Source organism: Leucopleurus acutus (assembly GCF_964270905.1).
Source record: "Leucopleurus acutus genome assembly, chromosome: 20".
Classification (NCBI taxonomy): domain Eukaryota; kingdom Metazoa; phylum Chordata; class Mammalia; order Artiodactyla; family Delphinidae; genus Leucopleurus; species Leucopleurus acutus.
The window spans coordinates 22,246,401-22,270,370 of NC_139162.1; positions in this window are offsets into that span (position 1 = coordinate 22,246,401).

A 23,970-nucleotide genomic window follows, 5' to 3' on the forward strand; every position below is an offset into this window, starting at 1 on the left:
GCAGTATTATTGACATTTTAGGTCAGACAATTATTTGTTGTGAGGTACTATCCTGTGCACTGTAGTATGTTTAGCAGCTTCCCCGACCTCTACCACTCTATGCCAGTAACAGGCCCCTGACCCCAGATGAGAAGGCCAAAGATGTATCCAGACATTGAGAAATATCCCCTGGGAAAACTGACAAAATTATGATTGAGAAAGTTAAGAACCATTGGCCTATACATGTATCTCTTTCATAATAATGTAATCCACATAGTTTAATGGCCTCACGGATGCATGCTTTATCATTCCCAAATATTCATTAATTCATTCATTTCTTGACTCAGTTTTGGGATATGTTTTAAGAACTTGGACTCTGTGCCAGTCTGCCCGAGTTTTTATCCCAGCTCTACCATTAACTGGCTTTATGACATCGGGCAAGTTCTCAACCCCTCTCTGCTTTAGGACCCTCATCTGCATTTGGGAATGATAATCACACATCATTCATAGGTGTGTTAAAAAGACTAAGTAAGGTTTTCTATGTAAAGATCTTAGAAACAGTGGGGTTCTGAATTGATGCCTATGGTGATCAGGGAGGAGAGTCTGAAAGTTTTCCATCGAGCCACCTTTTTAACATTCTTACACCCGACTACCCATGTCAAAGAGCGGAGAACCAGCTCAGTAAAGCAACCCCATTGCAGACAGGATACTGGTGATCTCCTTCCCTGCCTACAGCCCCTTTACTAGAACTTCTCTCCCAAACATACCATCACTATAGTGCCTGCTCACAATATAATCTGCCACAATCACTCTCTTTCTCCTTATAGTGATCACCACATTCTTATCACTAGTACGGTTGTCCACAGTTATCCAATTCCAGGAGATAGAAAACAAGGATCCACTGTCATATATTCTCCTAAGATTCCTCAGTAGTGTCTTACTCTGCAGCGCGTTGTGAACCATTTTCCATAAGATTGTGCGAATACATGTGCTGGTTTCACCCTGCTCCTTGTAGGTCTTCTGCTCTTCCGGAAACTAATTATCTTCTCCTTACATCTTTTATTTTTTAATTGTATTTTATTGTGATAAGAGCAGTTAATATGAGATCAACCCTCTAAACAAATTTTTAGGTGTGCAATACAGTATTATTGACTACAGGTACAATGCTGTTTAGCAGATCTCTAGAACTTATGCATCTTGCTTCACTGAAACTCTATGCTTATTGATTAGTAACTCCCCATTTCCCCTTACTTTCAGACCTTGGCAAATACCATTCCACTCTTCGATTCTATGAATTTTATGATTTTGGATTTCTCATATAAGTGGAATCATGCAGTATTTGTCTTTCTGTGACTGGCTTGTGTTGCTTAGCTTAATGTCGTCAAGGTTCATCCCCGTTGTTGCATAATGCAGAATTCTCTTCTTTTTTAAGGATGAGTAATATTTCATTGCATATATATACCCATTTTCTTTATCTGTTTATCTGTTGATGGACATTCAGGTTGTTTCCACATCTTGGCAATTGTGAATAGTGCTTGCAATGAATGTGAGAGTACTAATATCTCTTCCTTACTTATTTGGAATGATGATACATATTTATCTACAGTTTAAATAGAGAAATGAGCTTAATATAAGAAAATAAACTCATATGTGCTTATACTCAAGGGTCATGGAAACGTTCCACAGTACATGATATTTGAACGTAAATCTAAAAACAGTAGGTACTAACCAAAAAAAGAGTGAGGCAGTGGGAAAATGTACAAGAGAAAGCCAACAAATGCTTGGCTCTATAGGTGAGACAACATGCATAATCGAGAAATTGTACAGATATTTGTGAAATACATAAATGTTCTGGCATTTGACATATAAGAATTTCCTGGTTGGAGAAATGTCTGGTTTACATACTGATCTATCTGAAATAGTCCACCTCCACCCTCCCCATCTCCATTCTTTGGTCTTCATGTGGCCGTTTCTGTCTCGTCTTTCAGTTGTTAGCTCAGAACTTACCTTTTCAGGAAGTTCTTCTCTAGCTACTTCATCCTAGTATGAAAAACTCTAATAATCGTTATGGAGAAAATTTTTTTAAAATAGCAAGTCTTCCAACAGGAACTCTTGACCTAACTCTATTGTTTGCTTTCCAGATAATAAATGTAAGTTCCTGAGTGCTGAGGACTTCTGCTTTGTTGATCATTTCATTGCCAGTGCTTAGAATATTGTCTGGCACTCAGTTCAGTTGGTGCTCAAAATATATATACTGAATGAATGAATGAATGAATAAAAGTTGTCCATTGTAATGTCACTCACCACTTGTATTCCAGCAACCTGAGGCCTTGACAACAGCTGGATCCCTGTAATACTAGGCACATCTCCCTAACTAGAAAATGGGGGGGAGGAGGCCTTTCTTTCAGTAAGTCAATTTTTTTACTTACTTACCCAAGAATTTGGCTTTTCTATCCTTGTCCAAGGCCAAGAATACATGGATACCAGGCCAAGCAATTGTACAGGGGCTTAATTTGCAATTCTCTCCCATTTCTGGAGGCTAAAAAAGAAGAGCTACCCAATCTCATACCCAGCAGGGTTAGGAACAAACACACATTTTTAACAGCAAAAATCGTTTATATACTTGATTGGCATTGAAACAAGCACATACTTTTTCTGAAAGTCAGTTGTCATTTTTTTGGTGGAAGTGGGTCGTGTACTTTAATTTTTAAGACAGCTGACATCAAGCAAAATACATCCAGAGGGAAGTGTTAGTTCTGTTCTAAGCATGGGTGGGAAGCAAGATTTAAATCTTTGCTATGAAGGACATTTTTGATGTCCTAATTTGCTCAGTTTCATGGGTCTCATTTTGTTCTAATTAGCATTAGGGGTAAGAAATAAGAGCATGTGAGTCACATCTCACTATGGGCTCAGATTTCTAAAGGTCTAATGTAAAATATACAATTTACAATGTATTTTCAGTTACTCACAATAATTTGAAAGCTACATGAATAGAGTACAACAATGGATTTTTTTCTCAACTAAAATCCAGCTAATGTCCAGCTCATACATTTGCCATTTTCATTTCTGACCCTTTCTGCAGCTGTGGGTCCATGAAGTCATGGTTTTGTTGAATTCATTTTATATTATGCTTCCTAGTGCAATGTTTTGACCATGTCTGATTATATAGCTCAATTGGAGTGGAGAAAATTACCCGTTAATTTAGAAAAAAATTCCCTTTCAAAGCCTGAGGGAATCTGCTCTTCAATTCTGAAAGAAATTTACAGAATCAGGTTGTTTGTATCAGTTGTAAGTATTGTTTAGTGTTTGACCCAGGGTTGCTTGATATATCACTCAAGCAAATATGACTTTATGTTTGTCTCTTTTCCCTTTTCTCTGTGATACGAATTCTGATGAACTCAGAATATCTTCTCTGCCATTGAGTTTTGCACACCCTTCTCTCTATAGTTTTGCCATTGATTTCCATATATACGGCTATATATTCAAGCCATAACTATAATAAATAAGGCTCCCATTATAACCTTGCTTAAAATAAGAGATGGGTGCATTTTCTTCTACTTTCTTACAAGAACTTTTTAAAGGCACTTCTATTTTTAGAAAAAAGAAATAAAAAATTAAGAATGCATATGTTAACAACCTGTGTTGATTGGAAATACCCAAAGGTGTTTGTGAAACCGAGCTTTCATGAGATCATTTTCTCTTCCTTTTATGTCCTAAACTTCATCTTCATTGCAAATTGCCTGACCCTTGTGGAAGATTGCTGTTGGGCACACATATGAAGAGGTTAATTACTACTTTATTATATCTTACATGTTTCTCTATTTTACAGCACCCAGGTTTTTTCTCTGTTACTCAGTGGGGATGTGTTAGATTTCTTTCTTCCCTTTTTGAGAATGATTCTGGTTCTTTATATACTTAAGAAAAAGTCCTTCCATACAACATAATCACATTTTGGGCGTTTGCCATGCTCCCCAAATCAATTATTTAACATAAAATGCTAGGTACTGTGTGTTCACAAATATCTAATGCATGCATTCTGTCTAGTGAAAAGATCAGGTAGGTACATGAGCAAAATAAAACATGAAAATCCAATAGTAGGAGTGGGTACCAGACACAGCAGACAGGGATAAATGAGGGACAGGTGGTTATTGGGCTCGGCAAAATCTATCTAGAGAAAGATATCATGAGATAGAACTTTGAATGGCAGGCAAAGGAGGAAGGACATTTTGGAAGGAGGGTGTAATATATGTAAAACGATGAAAGCATGGGAGATATAAGATACACTTTGGGAACTACAAGTGTTTAATATTTTAGGGTCTCAGGACTCATGGGGGAATGAGATGATCAAATTTGAGAGCAAGGGCCAAAACATGGGCATGGGTCATAAAATTTCCAGTTATCAATCTATATCCGCGGAGTAGACCTAGACAAAACCCTAATAACATCTACTGCTTGATGTCGTAGAAAGAGCATAGAGCAGGGAACCAGAAGTCTTGTGCTCCCACCTGCTGAGTTACTTGGGACAAGTTGTCTTCTAATTTGAGCCTTCACTTCCTCAATTAAAAATTAAGAACAATAAAATATTAATCTCCTAAGGCTTTTGGATAATTTTGCATGTGTCAAAAAAGCTTTGAAATTTAAAAAGTACCAGCCAAAGTAATGTCCCTCTTTCACATAGTCATTCACATACTTTCAAATATTTAAGGGTTTAGAATCTATCAGGCACTGGTCTAGCCAACAGGCAATTTATCAGTAAGCACAGCAAGTAAGACCCCTTCTAGTATGGAGCTCATGATTCCCTTTTCTGTGGCATTTAATCTGAGACCTATTAAGACCATAGGGAGAAAGATTTCAGCAAGAAGAAACAGCAAATATAAAGATCCAAAACCAAGCATGTTATGGGCATGAAATACATTCACAGAAGATGAGAGGATTGGAGTACCTCTTCAGATGCTGGGCCCCTTGGGGAAGGATTGGCCAAGTGGGATTTACACCCAGCAGAGCAGTTCTCCTAATTATAGACATACAGCATGTGGGCCAGAGGCAAGTGACATATATGCAAGGCTTTAGCCTTCAACACCCTCTCACCAAAAAAGAAGAAAATTCCTTTTGTGTTGCTAGGATACCTCTGCATTTTAGAATCTGCAGTGCATTGGGCTCTTGACTCTTGCCCTTTCATGTCTTTTTCATCTGTCAAGGTTCTCAGAAGAGAGTGTCAGGAAAACTTGCAGTGGTCTCCTGCTTTGGAAGCTACAGGTCGACTTCTCTATTGCTCCTATTACTTAATATTTTCCTTTCCTTTCTTCTAAATGGTCCTGGGATTTTTTTATAAAAGTGTCATATTAAGTCAGGAATGCAAATACATGCTAACTTAAGTGCTCACTCTGATCCATTGATGGTAGGTGCCTAGAATACCATGTGGAAAAACATTCTAGCTAAGGTGGGGAGCTCAGCAGAGAGTGAGACAACAAAATTGTCTACATCTTCTTTGGATTGAGTGAGTAGCAAAGAGGCAGAATTGGACTGAATCTTCCTTAAAGTAAATCTGCCTTTTTGCTCTAAGATTAAAGTCACAATTGGGTCATTCTTTTCTTTAGCATATTTTATTTTCAATATATTTTCCTAGGTAAATGAAAACTTATCATAGTTATGTTAAGTAAACATTAGTACCAAGAGTGCAGCCTAAAAAGCTATATATAGTATCATCTATGGCACTTTTTTCCTTAGTAAGTCCACATACACCGCCACTGATATTCTCAGCTTCTTGGACATTATACAAATGACTTAGTATTTCCCAGCCTGTTTTCTTATCTGTATGGTGGAGTTAATAAGAGAACTTACCTCCTAGAATTGATGTAAAAATTAAATGAGAAAATCTCTTTAAAGAACTTGCACTAAGCTCAACACAGAAAACTTTCTTAATAATTCCTTAACAAAAGTTAAATGGGGACTTCCCTGGTGGTCCAGTGGTAAGGAATCCACCTTACAATGCGGGGGACGTGGGTCTGATCCCTGGTTGGGGAACTATGATCCCACATGCTGAGGGGCAACTAAGCCCACGTGCCACAACTATTGAGCTTGTGCACCTCAAGTAGAGAGCCTGCGTGCCACAAACTACAGAGCCCACACCCTGGAGCCTGCACGCCACATCTAGAGGAGAGAAAACCCACACGCTGCAACTAGAGAGAAGCCTGTACTGCAACAAAAGATCCCACGTGCCTCAGCGAAGATCCCTTGTGCCGCAACTAAGACCTGACACAGCCAAAAATAATAAATAAATAAATAAAACTAAAAAAAAAGTTAAATGATGGTGATGATGATAATCAAGTCTCCTATGCCTGTGAAAAGAATGGTTCACAAATTCAACCCAAGAAGGGAGCATCTAGCCAATTCCTAAGTCCGTGGTAATTGCACGTCCAATTCACTTTAGTCATTTACTTTAAAGATCCACTGAATGGCTCCATCCAGCTGTGTCATTAGAAGTTAACAAGATATGTGTCATGTTTGCCACTCTGTCAGTGTTTGTTTTCTTTCAATATAAATTCAGCTTCCACTACATCCCCTTTTAATATTTTTAATGTTTCAGTTTTCTCAATTGTAGTAGATGAAACAGAGAATTAAATTATCAGAATTAATACTAAAAAGAGGGAAAGTAATAAAATCAAATGTAATGTGCAATCTAGTAACCTTAACTTGGCGGAAACGTAGATACAGTCAATCTGAATTGAAAATAATATTTATAAACGGGGCTTCCCTGGTGGCGCAGTGGTTGAGAGTCTGCCTGCCGATGCAGGGGACACGGGTTTGTGCCCCGGTCCAGGAAGATCCCATATGCCGCGGAGCGGCTGGGCCCGTGAGCCATGGCCGATGAGCCTGTGCGTCCGGAGCCTGTGCTCTGCAACGGGAGAGGCCACGACAGTGAGAGGCCCGCGTACTGCAAAAAAAAAAAAAAATTATAAATGAACAAATTATTTGATGTATAAATTACCAAATAATCATTTAATCAGTTGTCACATTTCAGTCAGATGTTTTGATAACGTCTAGACTAGTGCTGAACAATAGAAATAATAATGCAAGATGCATATGTTATTTAAAAAATTTAGTAGCCACATTAAAAAGTAAAAAGAAACATATACAATTATTATATTTAACCCACTATATCCAATATATTATCATTTTAATCAGTATTTAAAAGAATAAAGTATTTTATTTTATCCATATTAGTTCTTGAATATGCAGTATGTATTTTATTTTTTTATTTTTTTGCGGTATGCGGGCCTCTCACTGTTGTGGCCTCTCGCGTTGCGGAGCACAGGCTCCGGACACGCATGCTCAGCGGCCATGGCTCACGGTTCCTAGCTGCTCCGTGGCATGTGGGATCTTCCCGGACCGGGGCATGAACCCGTGTCCCCTGCATCGGCAGGTGGACTCTCAACCACTGCGCCACCAGGGAAGCCCTGCAGTATGTATTTTAAGCTTATAGCAAATGTCAATTAAATGATAAATTTTCATCAAAAACACTGATCTATCCTTAGATTTCGTAAGCTTTACAGTTGATAAAGTCAATTCACATACTCTAATATTCCAAACACACTTAAAAGTTTTCCAACATCTGGACTGATTGCTCCAAAATACTTTTATTTTAATACTCACATAAACATGGACAAAACTGGTTTATTATTTTTAAAAGGACTGATTTGACTTTGAAGCAAAAGCATACTAATTTCAAAACCACATCTGTCCAAGTTAAATAAATTGACTAACACTTGGGTCAACTCATTATGCTAATAAACATCAAATTCAAAGAGGTGTTATATAGAATGAAAAACAACACTAAACTTATCAATATCAGAAAGTCTTCTTCATTTTTCCGTGTTTTGTAGTCAGTTTGCGTGATGCTGTTGTTTACAATTAAAATCTGCATATTGACTTATTTTCTAAAATGTCATAAATCATAGTTCATGATTTGTTTTGTGAAAAGTTTCAATTTTGATATAAATTTTCTTACCTGTCTAGCTAAGTCACAAATTACCTTTTTCTTTTTCCCCACTTGGTGCTTCAAATTTAGTTCTTCCATATGCAACTTAACACTGACAAAATCACATAATTCATGCTGCCACATTTTGTCTTTGATTATTGAATATTTAACAAACATTCCTTTATTTCAAGAAAAACTTGAACCTAAATTAATAGTACAGTAAATCATTTAAACCAATGAGCATTTTTGGTAAAGAACATGAGGCCATTAAATTTTTTGTTTACTTTGGATGTGTATACTGAAAGACTTGAACTATATCGTGAAGCTTTTCACAAAGTCTTTCTCAGGAAACTGGAAGCTTTTCACAAAGTCTTTCTCAGGAAACTGAGAACAAATATTTTCCACACGTATCATACAGTTGAATTAAACGTAAGGGAAACATCAGTCTCCTAATTTAAATTAGAATAATTATTTTTTTAATCTAATATACCTGGAGTACCATTCATCTTCATAGAAGTGTTAGGAAAAATATAGAGCTAAGATTTCTCTTCTTCAGATGCAAACATTTCAGAAGGATATATGTCACGAGTTTCATATTTTAGACTATGAATTGACAATATTTTCTTGTGAATTTGGAAGATCTTTGAAATTTAAAATGTACCCAAATACTATTGGGGCAGTGTGCTTTATATTGCATGACTAATATAAAACTAGGGAGAAGTAATGACAACTATTCAAATTTTGAGTCAATTGATAATTGATATTGTTAGAAATATTTTAAAATTTACAGGCAATTATTTGCTGGCTTAATTGAGAATCTTTCATTTTATATAAAATATATTTTTAGTCTTTTTATCATAACATTAGTAAAATTGTCAATATAATTATTTCTTTAACTGGCTATCAAAAAATGGTTGCTTCTTTTTGTGCACAAACCCAAGCATTTTTATGGCTGGCCAATATTACAAGCTCAGATTCTTTTATAGATCGTTAACTTTTTTGTGTTTGTTTCATATTTGTTTCCAATTTTAGGCAACCGTATATGTTCATTCTCTTTTTTCTTTTCATATTTAAAGACAATTATTTTAGAGCAGTTTTGGTTCACAGCAAAATTAAGAGAATGGTACAGAGAGTTCCTATATATATCCTTCCCCAGCTCATTTATAGCCTCCCCAGTTATCAACATCTCCCACAAGAGTGGTACATTTGGTACATTTGTAATTCTTTATTAGTTCCAGGAGTTTTTTGGTGACTCTGATTTTCTACATAGATTATCATATCATCTGTGTATAAAGACACTTTTATTTCTTCCTTCCCAATCTCTATACATTTTATTTCTGCTTCTTATTGCATTGGCTAGGGTTCAAAGTATGGTGTTGAAAAGGAGTGGTTAGAGGGAACATCCTTGCCTTGCTTCTGAACCTGATGGGAAAGCTTCTAATTTATCTCTATTAAGTGTGATGTTAGCTATAAGTTTTTTGCATTTTTTGTATCTACTATTTTTTTTTTTTTGCGGTACGTGGGCCTCTCACTGTTGTGGCCTCTCCCATTGCGGAGCACAGGCTCCGGACGCACAGGCTCAGTGGCCATGGCTCACGGGCCCAGCCGCTCTGCAGCATGTGGGATCCTCCCAGACCGGGGCACGAACCCGTGTCCCCTGCATCGGCAGGCAGACTCTCAACCACTGTGCTACCAGGGAAGCCCTACTATTTTTTGTAGATACTCTTTATCAAGTTGAGGAGGTTCGCCCCATTCCTGTTGTACTGAGAGTTTTTATAATGAATGGGTTTTGATTTTGTCAAATGTTTTTTATACTTATATTGATATTATCATATGCTTTTTCTTTTTTAGCCTGATGATGTGATGATTACATTAATTGATTTCTGAATGTTGAACCAGCCTTGCATACCTGGGATAAATCTCACTTGATCATGGTGTAGAACTATTTTTATACATTTTTGGATTCAATTTGTGAATATTTTGTTCAGGATTTTTGTACCTATGGTCATGAGTGATATTCATCTGTAATTTTAGCTTCTTGTAACATTTGTCTGGTTTTGATATTAAGGTAATTCTGGCCTCATAACATGAGTTAGAAGTAGTCCCTATGCTTCTGTTCTCCAAAGGAAATTGTAGAAAATTGGTATAATTTTTCCCTTAAATATTTGGTAACATTCACCAGTAAACCCATCTGAGCCTGGTGCTTTCTATTTTGGAAAGTTATTAATAGTTGATTTAGTTTCCTTAATAGATATAATCCTATTCAGATCATTTATTTATTCTTGTCTAAGTTTTGGCAAATTGTGTCTTTTAACAAATTGGTCCATTTCATCATCTGTGTTATCAAATTTGTTGGTATAGAGTTGTTCATAGTATTCCTTTATTATCTTTTTAATTTCCCTGGGTTCTATAGTTCTGTCTTTTCTTTCATTTCTGATAGTAGTAATTTGTGTTCTATTTCTTTTTTCTTAGCTAGCCTAGTCAAAACCTAATTAATTTTACTGATTTTTTTTCAGAAACAGCTTTTAGTTTTGTTAATTTTCTCTATTGATTTTCTGTTTTCCATTTCATTGATTTATGCTCTAATTACTACTATTATTTCCTTCTAATGCTTACTTTGGATTTAATTTGCTCTTCTTTTTCTAGTTTCCTAAAGTGTAAACTTAGATTATAGACTTTTGATCTTTTTTCTTTTCTACTGTATGTATTCAGTGCTATAAATTTCCCTCTAACCAATTATTCTGCTGCATCCCACAAATTTGGATGTTGTGTTTTCCTTGTCATTTGGTTCAAAACATTTTTTAAATTTCTCTTGAGATTTGTTCTTTAAGCCATGTTATAAGTGTGTTGCTTAATCTCCACATATTTTAGGACTTTCCAGCTATGTTTTTGTAATTGATTTCTTGTTTAGTTCCATTGTGGTCCGAGAGCAGACATTGTATAATTTCTCTAAGTGTTAAGATGTGTTTTATGTTTCAGAATGTGGTCTATCTTGGTGGAATATTCCACGTACGCTTTGCAAGGATGTGCATTTTGCTGTTGCATGAAGTCCTCTGTAGATAACCATTATATCCACCTGACTGAATTCAACTATTTCCTTACTGACTTTTTGCCTGTTGCATCTGCCCATTTTTGACAGAATGGTATTGAAGTCTTCAGCTATAATGGTGGATTAATCCCTTTCTCTTTGCAGTTCTGTCAGTTTTTGCTTCATGTAGTGTGACAATCTATTGTTAGGCACATACATCTTAATAATTCTTATGTTTTATTGGAGTCTTGACCCTTTTTCATGATGTAATACCATTCTTTATCCCTACTAACTTTCCTTGCTTTGAAGTCTGCTGAGTCTAAATTTAATACAGCTACTCCTGCTTTCTTTTGATTTGTGTTAGTATGGTATATCTTAATCCATCCATTTACAGCACACAGTTTGGGCAGGTCTTGTTTTTTGATCTACTCTGGATCTTTGGTGCATTTATTTTATTGAAATTCAAATTGATTATTGATATGTTGGATTAATATCTATCATATTTTTTACTCTTTTCTTTTTTCTGCCTTTTCTTTATTGCTATTTGTGTCTTCTACTTTTTTCTACTTTTTGTAGTTTTAATTGAGCATTTTATATGATTACATTTTCTCTTTTTTTTATCATATTATATATATATATTTAAATATATATATTTAAATTTTAAATATATATATTTAAATTTTAATTAATTTTAAATATATATATTTAAATTTTAATTAATTAAATTTTAATTTAATATTAAATATATATATATATTTAAATTTTAAATATATATATTTAAATTTTAACTGGTTGTCCTAGAGTTTGCATTATACATTTACAATGCATCCAAATCCACTCTAAAATAACACTATCCTGCTTCATGGGTAGCATGAGTAACACACATACACACAAAGATATATACATAAATATACATAATCAAATACATTGTTGCTATTATTATTTTGAATAAACTTGTATCTGTTAGATCAATTTAGGATACAAAAAAATAAATGTTTTTATTTTACCTTCATTAATTACTCCTTTGATGCTCTTTCTTTATGTAGATAGAAATTTCTGATCTATATCAGGTTCCTTCTCCCTTAAGAACTTATTTAATACTTCTTGCAATGCAGATGTCCTAGTAACAAATTCCTTCAATTTTTGTTTGAGAAAGTATTTCTCTTACACTTCTGAAGGATAATTTTTTCAGAGTAAATAATTCTAGGTTCATCTTTTTTCTCTCTCAACACTTTAAATATTTCCTTCCATCCCTCTTGCTTGCATGGTTTGTGAGAAATTGGATGTAATTATTTCCTTTCTTCCTCTGTAGATAAGGTGCTTTTCCCCTCTGACTTTTTTCAGGATTTTTTTTCTTCTTTGATTTTCTGTGTTTTGAAAATGGTATGCCTAAGTGTAAGGGTGTTTTGGCATTTATCCTGCTTGGTGTTCTCAGATTCCTGGATCTTTGATTTAATTAATTTAATAATTAATTTTGGGGAAATTCTCAGTCATTTTTGTTTTTAATATTTCTACCAGCCCTTTCTTATTTTTGTTTTTTTGTTTTTCTTTGCGGTACACGGGCCTCTCACTGTTGTGGCCTCTCCCGTTGCGGAGCACAGGCTCCGGACGCGCAGGCTCAGCGGCCATGGCTCACGGACCCAGCCATTCCGCAGCATGTGGGATCTTCCCAGACCAGGGCACGAACCCGCGTCCCCTGCATCGGCAGGCGGACTCTCAACCACTGCACCACCAGGGAAGCCCCCTTTTTTGTTTGTTTGTTTGTTTGTTTTTTCCTGGTATTCCCATTATATGTATATTATACCTTTTGTAGCTGTCCCACACTCCTTGGATATTCTGTAGTTTTGTGGTTTTTTTCAGTCTTTATTCTCTTTGCTCTTCAGTTTTGGATATTTCTTTTGAGGCTTTCTCAAGCTCAGAGATTCATTCCTCTGCCATATCTAGTCTACCAATAAGCCCTTCAAAGGCCTTCTTCATTTATATTAGATTTTTATATCTATTATTTCTGTTGGTTCTTTCTTAGGTTTTCCAACTTTCTGCTTACGTTTGTCCATCTGTGCTTGCATTCAGTCTACTTTATTCATTAGTTCCCTTAGCATTTAATCATAGCTGTTTTAAATTCCCAGTCTAATAATTCCAACATTCCTGTCATTTCTGGTTCTAATGCTTGCTCTGTCTCTTCAAGTGGTGTTTTTCTGCCTTTTGGTATACCTTGTAGTTTTTTTCTTGATAGCTGGATATGATGCAGTGGATAAAAGGAGCCACCATAAATATGCTTTTAGTAGTGTAGTGGTTAAGTTGTGGGGGAAGGGGGGGGAAGCATTCTATAGTTGTATGATTAGGTCTCAGTGTTTTTGTGAGCCTCTGCCTCTGGACTGTGAACTTTACAAGTGTTTATTAGTCCCCATCCCACACCCACACCCCCGCCCCACCTTTGGCGGATCAGGATGGGTAGAGTGGGCCGGTGCTGGGTATTTCTCTTCTCCTTTGTAAAAGCTTAGAGCTGACTGGAGTCGGTTATATCCCTTCCCCCACGCCGTAAGGCTCTGGTTAAGTAGTTTCTTCTGAGGGCAGTACTTGTAAAGAAGAACAGAGTGCTCTGGTGTGTTTCAAAATGGTTCCTTTTACCCTTTCCCTGTTGGCAGCCTGAGGAGATTTTTTTCTCTAATTCTTACTATGAGAACCTGCCTGATAAAACCAGATAAAACTCACAAAAATTTTGGGGGCCCCCTATGACTGGTTCCCCCAGAGTATTTAACTCTCAGACTGTCTGTACTGAGTTTCCAGCAATTCATCAATTACAGTTCAGGTTTTCCTACCCTGGCACAGATTGCCATGGAGTTTTCTGCTCATGAATGTCTCCTTGGATAAGGTGTGACTCCCTGCTTTCATCTGTCTTTACAGTCTTGGGGGAGTGGTTTGCCCTGTGTCCTTACCTCTCTTGTGGATTCAAGAAGAATTGTTGATTTTTTATTTACTCATTGTTAGAACAGAGGGGCAATTTCCAAGCTCTTTATGCAGTACAGGAAATCTGAAGTCACTGTCAATTCTTTTTTTTTTTTTTATTGCTGAAACAAATCTTGTAATATTGTTTATTTTATTTTAAAATACCTTTTCACAGTAAAAAAAAAAAAAAAAATGGAGTTTTATTTTTGCTCTGCCACAGTAAAGTGCATTTGTTAGTCAATGTGAAATATTTGATATGCCTACGTCCTCCAGTTTTCTTTCTTTTGTTTTTTTTTCTATCCTTGATGTATAACAGCTCCTCTGCTGCATCTACACACAATTCTGCATCATTAGAATGCTTTTGTTTTTAATATAAAAATTTGTCCACACATATTTCTTTTACACCAGTGAAAATTTATTTATAGTAAGTATTTCAATTTAATTACCAGTTACAATTGCATTGTTATCATTTTAACTACTGCTGTCTGCATAAAGCATTCAAGTAAACAAATTACAGCACATTAGATTGATACATAGAAAAAGTCATTTGAACTGAATCAATCTGTTGACTCCAACTAGATCAGTGATGTGTTTTGTGTTATACTCAAAATGACATACATATTTAACATGCACACCCAAATGCAACAGTACTGTACATGTTGCATCAGATAAAGTAAAATGCAGTCCAGTTACGTTCAGTGTTCCAATGAATGTTTCAGTGGAATAAGAAATTACCCTTCTTCACTTTTAAGTGTAAATTTAAATTAATTAAAATTAATATTAAATGAAAAATGCAGTTCCTCAAGCATACTGTAAGCCACATGCCAAGTGCTTTATGGTCACATGTGGTTAGTGGCTACATTATTGGACATTGCAAGTCAAGATTTTCTTATGGTCAGTTTATGAGGACTGATCATACGTGAGTAGTTCCAAGTATATACTTTCAAATATTTATAATCGTAAAATAGTTTGCCTTAAATGTGCTTTACTATGGAGAGTGATTGTAACCATTCATACTGGAGGAAAATCTCCAATCTAAGACTGGAAATTCACTTTTGTTATATAAAGAGGTGCTTTCTCCACTGGATGATGTATACTTCAGCTTTCATGAATACTGTGTAGTAGTCAGCTTTTCAGTAATCAATTTAAATAACCAAAGCTCTAAGAGGTTATTATGGATATGACACATAGTTATTCTAATCACATTTCATTTTGTTCTTAAGTGGAAAATATGATGCCATAAAAACAAATCATTGTTTGCAACCCCTCATTGAATTTATTTCGCTCTTGGTAATTTCACTTTTATATTAAGGTTCATCTTTGGACAAAAGTAGACCATCAAGGGGCTTTAGCTTACGTCACATAGACAATGAATCCATGCCTACCTTTAGATGAATTTGCCTGACTGAGTGCTTTTAGGACTACAGTGCTAATTAGAGCAACTAAAAGTTAAGGCAAGAAAGAACAACATCCAAGAATGTAAAGGTAACTAGGTATGGAATCTCCACAAGGCAGACTCTGCCACTTTATTCAGATCTGTGCTCAAATGCCATCTCCTCAGAAACGGTCTCTCCAGTCACCTCTGTCAACCACCATTCCCTTATGTGATTTAGCATTCTTCATATTAACAATCTACAATTTTTAATTTTTCTTTAATATTTATTTATTTATTGGCTGTGCTGGGTCTTTGCCGTGTGCAGGATCTTCATTGCAGCGTGCGGGCTCTTAGTTGTGGCATGTGGGATCTAGTCCCTGACCGGGGATCGAGCCCAGGCCCCCTGCATTGGGAGCTCGGAGTCCCAACCACTGGACCACCAGGGAAGTGCCATTTTAATTTTTATATATGGTTTTTCTTACCTTCACTCCCGTAAAAAAATTAAGCTCCATGAATATGGGAAGCTTGTCCCTTTAGTTCATGACTGTATTCCCCTCAAATAGAAGAGTATCATGCATTTTTTGGGTGCTCAATATGTATTCAAGTATCCACTGAATAAATTAATAAATTTGTTAATAATAAATTCTGCATTCTTAAAGGTTGTGTGTATATGTACATAAATGCATACATACATACATACAAATGTGTATATGTGCATATAAACACATACTTGTGTGTGTGTATGTATACCTTTATTAATTGGGCATCCATTGTGGGAAAACACAATGAGATTATAATGTTGAAAAAACACAGATAAGACCCCTTTTGACTTCAGAGATCTTAGAGTCTAATTGGGGAAATATATTTTAATCAAATTATCAAATTACCCCAAACAATAATTTCTAAGTATGGTTACTGCTATGAAGGAAGGTGACAAAGTTTTATAAGGACGTATAGGACCTTAGCTTCATTTCAGGTGTCAAGGAAGTCTTCCCTCATGAAATGATATTTAATCTGAAATATTAATAATGAAAATAAGTAATAGACAAAATGGAGAAAAGGTCTTTCCCACTGAGCGAATAGCATAAGCAAAGGCCCTATGGAGGGAGGTCACATGGAGTTCTTACAAAACAGAGCTCAGTAGCTGAAGCACAGAAACCAAGTCAGCTTTATAAGAGATGCAGCTGGGGAATTAAGTCAATTTCGTAGGGACTTGTATGCTGTGCTAAGTATTTTTGCTAAGTATTTTGATCTTTATTCTAAGAGAAATAGGACACTATTGAATGGTTTAAAGCAGTGGGTATATGGTGTTTATAAAATATGGAATTGATATAGATACCTTGGATTAGAGCAGTGATGGCACATGTCTTTTTGCTTTAAGAACAAGTATACATAAAACAGCACAAAGTCTGCCTTCATGTTCCCAATAGGATGTTCACCATATCAACTTGACTTCATGTTCAGCCTGATCATTAAAACTAAACTCTCTTATCCTCTAAACAGTCATTCTGTAAGTGGAAAGGTGAGTTCAAATCTTAACTGCCCCCTTATAGTACTCAGTACTCATCTGAATACAGATACAGACTTTCATTTACCCTGAGTGTAACAATTATGTTTAATATTTATATAGCACTCATATAAAAGGTACTATTCTCAGTCTTTTACTTGTATTAAGTAATTCGATCCTCCAGCCACCCTATGAGGTAGGTGATATTATCCTCATTTTACATATGATGAACTGAGGATGTTAATGGCTGTGTCCATCCACTTGTCCCAAATTAGAAGGTGACCCTCCAACACTGTGATCATTTTCAACAGTGAAAATGCGAAATATATAGCCCTTCCTGACTTCCACCTTAAAGGCATAGCATTTGTATCTTCTACCGGAAACATACAGAGGCAATGGCATGATCATAAGTCCATGTTACGTCAAATGCATGGAGAGGTTAAGCAGTAGACAAAGTTATAAACTACCTTAGGGATATATTTAACAAGGCCAACACTTCAGATGTAGGCCAGCTGGTAAAGTCAGCCATCAGACTAGAAGAGGAAGCAAAACATTAAACAATATTCACTTAGCTCTTCAATGACATTTCTTTTTAAATGACCATGATAAAGTCTAGGGCTTGAAGGAAAATTTAGATGGGGATATTCCTTCAACAGCAGCTTAAAGTCCCCCAGATATGCTTAAGGAAGTAACAAAGAGACTAAAATAAAAATAATTACAAGTAAAATGGTTTTAAGCTTATGCATTAACTATAGTTAAGCACAGAATCATTGTTTGAGAATTACTGAGGGATTCTGTGCTGGTTGAAAAATAGACTACAAGGTCGCAAGATTGTAATCTGCTCTCATATTCTTTCTCTTCTCTGACTTCTTTTTTTGTTTTCACCTTTCTCTTTTCAAAGAGGGACTTATGGCAACTCATTAGCAGCTAGAGTAGAAATCTGGAGCCTGACAAAACTTTGTTAAATCCCTGCTATTCCACATAATTCTGTGACCTTGAACAGTGCTTCAACTTCTTAATTCCTCCCACCTTCAAAAGTGGGTGTTGATAGACTACCTTGGAAAGTTGCAGAAGTTAAGGGAGATAATGCATTAAGTGTCTAGGACATAATAAGGGCTCATTAATAAATGAATGATTGAATGATTTCATGTTATTTCCCTTAAAATTCAATTCCATGTTCTTTAGAGGTAGAGGTTAGGACAAAATTTTGGAGAATGATGACTGAAAGAAAAATATAAATAGTACTTGGGAAAACCACTATTTTGCTTAAATTTTTTTCTTGGGCATTGCTTTCTTAAGTTCCAAGCTGAGGAAATTTAAATAACATTTTTATTATTTTTTTTAGAAAGAGCAATATTATGTCTGAATGCAGACTGTCATATTCGGGTATTTAATTCAGACAGGAAGTACCTGACCAAAATCTTTTGCATGTAGTTGGTGGGTTGAATAAAATGTCTTCCTAGGTGTAATTTTTCTTTAACAGCAGGTACCTTCCATTAGGTAAAATTATAGTTCTTATGTGGCATTAGAAAAAATCCAAGTATTTTCAGCTAAAAATTTACATCACCACTAATAGCTCTTATATCCTTTAAATATATATATATACTGCCTTCCATTTTAGGATTTCTGTTTCTAGTACATAGACGCAAATATGAGATCATTTAAAGATCTATAACCACATAAGGACTTGGCTTATATTAATGAAGAGGAACACATTCTGATTAGTTTTGATTAAATTAGAAATATTATATTGCTTTCCTGATACATAATAAAAGGAGACTTTTTATAGGTAGTGAGACACTTAACTTTGCCCTTAACCAGCTGCTTGGCATTACCTATTCTGATGGAATTTAGCTGTCTTTGGAAATTAACAGAGGTGGCTGAAATTAAAGACATTTTCTTAAGAAAAAGAGATCTTGGATTTTTTTTTTCCCAAGGAAAACATTTTCACAGTACTTCCTTTGGTATAAGGTACTTTTCAGCATTAATTATTATTCTGTTGATCCAGAAGCCCAAAGAATTTTAGTTACTATTTTTCCTAATAAGTAAAAGGATTCACATACTGTTATATAAAAGTATTGACATAAGGTCAAATTTCTGATAAAGCGGTGGAAAGTTAGAAGCCACTCTGTCCAATGTCTTAGTTGAATCTTGAATTCCCCCAGTATACCTAAAAGGCTGGTATTAGAGCCTCTCTTTTCACGAAGTAATAGTGCTCCCTTTTAAAACTACCACTGAACAAAAGAAGCACCTCCTATGACTTTACCAAGAAGTCTTACTTCTGTCCTATGTGGTTACATGTAACAATCTAACAGTTTTTCAAAGATGCCACTGTTACCTTGACTCTACAGGAGTATCAGACATATGGAAGGGTGTCAGTGGGCATTCCATTCTCAGGAATGGAGCACAGTTGATCGGGAGCACTCATGGTCCAAGATGGTGCACAGCATGATCATCTTTGAGTGTGTTCATTCTACTTACGATGAATGTCTGAGTCCCAGTTTTCTCTGATCCCTTTTCTCCTTTCCCTTTTCTCCTCTTCATCTTTTCTGTCATTTCCTTAACACCCCATTCCCCTTTCTGGAGAGATTTCTTAAGGTTCTTGGCTCCATCATGGAAGACAGACCAAAATGGTCAATTATACCAGATTCACTGGGATTGGTTCTCTATAAACAACAGATGTTTAGAGTTCTGATAATGGTAAACTCTACCTCAAATTATAATAAATCTTAATTAGGTTACCATTATTTCAAATCTTGGTCTTTGTACCCACCCCCAGAAGTGTGGGGTGTTTTCTTAGATTCTGTATTTGTCTATTTGGTATCCATTCATCACGGGGTCAATTATACTGACTCTATTATCCTATTTTCTCTATTCTTGTTGCTCTGACATTTATGGCCTCACTGACAAGGGAGAGAATGCCCTTCGAGGGCAGTCTTTTTTAGCGAAAGCAAATGGCTTGAGGAAGCATGCTTTTCATGTACAGACCAACCAATCCCAAGTCTAAACTCCATACAAAACCCCTTTATCTAACTTTCACACACCAAAACATTATTTTCCCTGCTCTAAATCAACCCAGAGCCAGGTACCAGACACTTAGAGACCACCCATATCGCCCAGAGCCCATGTGCATTATTCAAACTATCTAATCCTAAGATATTTACCATGTCCTGTCTTGCCTTTCCTGCAGAAACCCCAGTAAAGGTTTCCCATTGGCTTTCCCATTATTCCTACTAATAAAAATCTTCTTGAAAAGGCGCTAGCTTCTTCATGTTGTCACTCAGTCACCTATATAAATGGAGACCTGGGCACAGAACATGCGGAAATGGGAAAAGAGGAGGATGTCTGAGATAGAGAAAATGTAATCCAGCTCTGCTCCTATAACTGAAATGACCTCAGATTACATAAACTCTACTTCCGAAAAGGCCACAGCAGGACACTCCAAGTCTCACAAATATGAGGAAGCACGTCATTTTATAATTTTTCTTCATCAGATAAATCCCAGAGAAAGGATATCATGCTTCTATATCTGACACCGTGGCCCCATGGTCAGTATTTCCTGTCAGCTGAATCTTTCTGTAAAACCTCATAACTTGTTCTTGATCAACTCTTATTTCAGGCTGTGTGTGTCCATAACCCCTTCCCTCAATGTAGCCTATTTAAACATAATATGAACAAATCTATAGATGTAAAATATGATACAAGATGCATTATACAAATATATAATAATTCTGAAATGCAAACACTCTTTTCACTAAAGTCTGTATTGACCTGAAATGTGTTATTTTATAATCTCTCTTCAATATTTATCAAGAGCTTAAAGTTAGTTTTCAAGTTTATTTGGTATATATATATAAATAAAATCTTCCTCCTGGAAGATTTGAATCTAGAAGGACCTTGACTCACCTTTTTCTGGGTAAACATATTGAACCCAGAGCTGCATAGATTCCTGGTGACTAAGCTTCTCCTCTGTGCTACTTGCTGTGCCCAGAAGGCGACTCAGCAGTGAAGGCAGGATAGGGCTGGCCTGTGGGTGTTTCAATTGCCATGCTATGGTGTATAGTCTTTCCTGTCATCAAAAAGTAACTGTTGGGCTTCCCTGGTGGCGCAGTGGTTGAGAGTCCGGCTGCCAATGCAGGGGGCACAGGTTTGTGCCCCGGTCCGGGAGTATCCCACATGCCATGGAGCAGCTGGGACCGTGGGCCATGGCCGCTGGGCCTGCACCTCTGGAGCCTGTGCTCCGCAGCGGGAGAGGCCCGCGTATCGCCAAAAAAAAAAAAAGAAGTAACTGTTGAAGGGAACAGTGTCCAAAAATGTTAGGAGATTATGCCATGAGAAAAGGCTCATTTAAATATTAGTTATCCTGATAAAACGTTACAGAGGCACGGGGAAAGAACAGATTGCTGACCTGAGGCTTGTTAACAAGAATCTTCTGTAGAGACACAGAAGATCGTGGCCCCCAAATAATGAATATTGTAGCAGGGAAATGGCATGACAGGTTCCTTCTTGTTCCAATTGAGCCAGTTCCTGCAAGAACAAAAGGTCAGTTGTGCTAAAGATACTTAGAGAAGCATAGTTTGGACATGCCTTTCAGTGCACCAGAGTTCGATGGTTGCTGTGGAATTGATTACTTACACCAAGGCCAGATGGTGACTGGGGAAAAAAGTCAGAATATGCCATTCTATTTACTAAGAAGGATTCAAAACAAAGTCACCCTCAAGAGAAGATGTGGCTCTTCAGTGGGCCACAGAGGTAGCCTTTTATTTAAGAATAAATTTGGCTCAGTGAAATGATCAAACTACCATTGATGACCCATTGAACCAAACAGAGCTTTTTAATAATCAATAAATCATTATTTACATCAAGCATATTTGAAAAAAGAAAATGAATCACTTTTAATATCCAACTGCTTTGTGGAGTTCTGAACAGATTTTCTTTTCTCCACTTTGGATATTGTGTGTGCATCTTTGTATAAATGTACATAGTATATAATACCAGTGCTTCTTAAGAAAAATTTTTAAGAGAACAAAAGAAAAAGGAGGAGATTGGTTCAAGATGGCAGAGTAGAAGGACGTGCACTCACTCCCTCTTGCGAGAGTACCAGAATCACAACTAACTGCTGAACAATCATCGACAGAAAGAGACTGGAACTCACCAAAAAAGAAACCCCACATCCAAAGTCAAAGTCAAACCCCACATCCAAAGTCAACCCCACAACTAACTGCTGAACAATCATCGACAGAAAGAGACTGGAACTCACCAAAAAAGAAACCCCACATCCAAAGTCAAAGGAGAAGCCACAATGAGATGGTAGGAGGGGCACAGTCACAATAAAATCAAATCTCATAACTGCTGGGTGGGTGACTCACAAACTGGAGAACACTTATACCACAGAAGTCCACCCACTCGAGGGAAGGTTCTGAGCCCAACGTCAGGCTTCCCAACCTGGGGGTACGGCCACAGGACGACAAATTCCTAGAGAATCAGACTTTAAAGGCTAGTGGGATTTGATTGCAGTACTTCAACACTACTGGGGGAAACAGAGACTCCACTCTTGGAGGGCACACACAAAGTAGTGTGCACATCAGGACCCAGGGGAAGCAGCAGTGACCACATAGGAGACTAAACCAGACCTACCTACTAGTGTTGGAGGGTTTCCTGTAGGAACGGGGTGGCTGTGGCTCACCGCAGGGACAAGAACACTGGCAGCAGAAGTTCTGGGAAGTACTTCTTGGTGTGAGCCCTCCCAGAGTCTGCCATTAGCCTCACCAAAGAGCTGGGTAGGCTCCAGTGCTATGTCGCCTCAGGCCAAACAACCAAAGGGGAAGGAACCCAGCTCCACCCATCAGCAGACAAGTGGATTAAAGTTTTACTGAGCTCTGCCCACCAGAGCAACACCCAGCTCTACCCACCACCAGTCCCTCCTATCAGTAAGCTTACACAAGCCTCTTAGATAGCCTCATCCACCAGAGGGCAGACAGCAGAAGCAAGAAGAACTACAGTCCTGCAGCCTGTAGAACGAAAACCACACTCACAGAAAGATAGACAAAATGAGAAGGCAGAGGACTATGTACCAGATGAAGGAACAAGATAAAATCCCAGAAAAACAACTAAATGAAGTGAAGATAAGCAACCTTCCAGAAAAAGAATAATGGTAGTGAAGATTATCCAGGACCTCGGAAAAAGAATGGAGGCAAAGATGGAGACGATGCAAGAAATGTTTAACCAAGACCTAGAAGAATTAAAGAACAAATAAACAGAGATGAACAATACAATAATTGAAATGAAAAATACACTAGAAGGAGTCAATAGCAGAATAACTGAGGCAGAAGAACGGATGAGTGACCTGGAAGACAGAATGGTGAAATTCACTGCTGTGGAACAGAATAAAGAAAAAAGAATTAAAAGAAATGAAGACAGCCTAAGATATCTCTGGGACAACATTGAACACAACAACATTCGCATTATACGGGTACCAGAAAGAGAAGAGAGAGAGAAAGTACCCGAGAAAATATTTGAACAGATTATAGTTGAAAACTTCCCTAACATGGGAAAGGAAATAGCCACCCAAGTCCAGGAATCACAGAGAGTCACAGGCAGGATAAACCCAAGGGAAAACATGCCAAAGACACACAGTAATCACAGTGACAAAAACTAAAGACAAAGAAAAAGTATTGAAAGCAACAAGGGAAAAACTACAAATAACATAAAAGGGAACTCCCATAAGGTTAACAGCTGATTCTCAGCACAATCTCTACAAGCCAGAAGGGAGTGGCACGATATATTTAAAGTGATGAAGGGGAAGAATCTACAAACAAGATTCCTCTACCCAGCAAGGATCTCATTCAGATTCATTGGAGAAATCAAAACCTTTACAGACAATCAAAAGCTAAGAGAATTCAGCACCACCAAACCAGCTCTACAACAAATGCTAAAGGAACTTCTCTAAGTGGGAAACACAACTGAAGAAAAGGACCTACCAAAACAAACCCGTAACAATTAAGAAAATGGTAATAGGAACATACATATTGGTAATTACCTTAAACATGAATGGATTAAATGCTCCAACCAAAAGACACAGTCTCACTGAATGGATACAAAAAAAGACCCATATATATGCTGTGTACAAGAGACCCACTTCAGATGTAGGGACACGT